The sequence below is a fragment of the Acomys russatus genome, chromosome 20 (assembly GCF_903995435.1).
Source record: "Acomys russatus chromosome 20, mAcoRus1.1, whole genome shotgun sequence".
NCBI lineage: Eukaryota > Metazoa > Chordata > Mammalia > Rodentia > Muridae > Acomys > Acomys russatus.
The window spans coordinates 38,794,100-38,796,457 of NC_067156.1; the positions used below are offsets into that span (position 1 = coordinate 38,794,100).

Here is a 2,358-nt window from a genome sequence, read left to right on the forward strand (position 1 = left end):
CTCTCTCAGCCCCACCTATCTCCATTGCCCTGCCCAGGTGGGATGGCTTTTTATTAAGCAAAAGGCGGGTCACAGAGACAGCAAGCAGTAATCAAAATACATCAGACCATCCCCCAACAGCGTAGCTCTGTCTCTGACTCAATCCATCAATAATCAGCTGTTTCTTGACAAATGAACAAGCACAAGCACTATTGGCAAATTGGCAGATTCTACGACAGTGTAAAAGGCTACCAACAACATCAAGTTAATAGCATTTAACCATGTAGCCTTGGTTTGTGCCTCTTTCTGCATTTTTTGGGCTGTCCTAAATTATTTATTGGGCATGAATTTTTCAAACATTATGTGTATTAGCAGTAATGGTAGAGCTGGAGAGTATTGCACCTTCTGCAGGCTGCAAGGCAAGAGCCATCAATAGTGTGGTGGAACTTGTGGCCCTTTCCACGGCCACAGCTCTTGAGGCCAGCAGATGTCAGCGCACGCATCTCTCTGTGTTTGTGGACTGGCTTGGTGATCCACTGGGGGTTTGCATTTCTTCTGATAGCTTTATGGAATGGATCAATGAGGATAACCTCATAAGTTTTATATGTAGAATCTTCGCCAACCCAGTAAGAATTCAGGACTCTCAAAGCCCCACAATGGCATCCGGCTCTCTCTTCAGCAACAGACTGAAGGCTTCATGCAAATTTTACCTGGTTAACACAATGGTGGACAGGATTGCCATAAATTGCACCCTTAGGAACTCGGCGCTTGTGGCTACCATGGACGACACGGATCCTGTAAATGATATAACCTCACTTGGCCTTGTATCCCAGCCTTTGCACATTATCAGGCTGAGTGGGGCAGGGAAGCTCTGTTATCTGTATTTCCAGTAGCATATCCTCAGAAGAAAGCGCTTCACATTGGATTGCTTCTTCCTCCATTGCTCCTGGATGTATTTGTATGTACCCATCTTGGCTCACCTGATGGCTGCCAACAGGGGAAAAAAATCTTTCTGCATTTTTTTTTTGAAGTGTATTTACATTGGTCATTGTACTTTAGCTATGTACTTTATGGTTGTTCATGAATTATAACATAATTCTTATATATATATATATATACATATCATATTTTATAATAGATGGGTATAGATATACCTTCATTGAAAAATTAAGCAAGATTCAGAGAAGCTCTGTGCTTTTTAGACAACAAGTATCTGAGCCTGGAATAAAAGCCTTACCCTTCAGAGCTCTGTTTCAGGGTTGGACTTCCCTCCACTACCTTAGGAAATTAATTTTCTCCTCCATAAATAAAAAGATTCGAGGTAATTGGCCTTAGTGTCAGCTCCCTGGAGTTCAAAGCGAGACAGGTAGGCATCCACAATAAGGTCTTAGTGGTCCACGGTGTTACACATCCACCCAGCTGGCCAGCCTTCAGGTCACCCGAGTGATAGCTCTTCTCGTCCCCATTCCTTAGGGGAAAGGCTCTCCAGGCATATTCTCATGACATGAGATATAAGACATGGTAAGGACGACAGGAAAATAGGGTTTCCAAAGCTTCGATCCTATCACTTCTATTAACATTCCATTACCAAAGCAGAATACTCTAAAAGCGAGGAGAGGTGTAATAATTCTGGTTTCCTTTATGGGTCAAGAAACTGCCAAGACACAAAGCAAAGAATGTGGATTTTATGAGAAGCTAAGGACGTTAATGGAAAGTACTTAAAAGGCTAACAGTTCTTCCAGCTCCTCAACATTGTGATTTTCTTCCAATTTACATCTCTTCCTCATTTTGTTTCTCAACATTTCTCAAATTGCCCAAGGCAAAAGGGGTGTTAGTGGAGAATAGAAAGCTCCGGTCAATTTGCCATTTTGTTGTTATGTGTGTGTTAATCTCTCTCTTCCTTGAACATACTGTTCTAGAAGCCAATGTTAAAGTAAAATCTCCTATGAGCTTGGAATACGGCATTCTTTTCAGTGTAAATACAATTCAGACTTGAGACAGACACAATTTTGCTTGAAAAGAACAGAGGGAGAGAATGAAGGAAACAATACACATAGTGTAGGGACCCGTGTGTCACCAAGAATATGAAGAGGCTACAGTGCGTGGAGAGTGAGTTGCTGGAAAATTCACAGAGGCATTTTGTCTGTTGACCATAAATCGCCATGAAAACCCCACATGAATCAGTTTCGTTCCAACTCTCAGTATCCTTTCCTTTCCTCTCAGTAGCAGTCATCAAACAGCTATCTTTTGAAGATTTTTTTTCTTTCTCTATGTCTAGCTATTTCATCTTTTCACTTTTATTTATTTTTTAATGTATCTTTAAAACTGAAAAAATATGAGAAATGTTCTTTAACAGCTTGAAGCAATGCAAGGAATCCA

The 2,358-nt window shown here is 41.1% G+C and overlaps 1 pseudogene; it reads right to left on the reverse strand.

The window, feature by feature from the left end:
* Positions 1-347: 347 nt before the first annotated feature.
* LOC127204258 (60S ribosomal protein L15-like) lies at positions 348-949 on the reverse strand (annotated as a pseudogene).
* Positions 950-2,358: the final 1,409 nt, after the last annotated feature.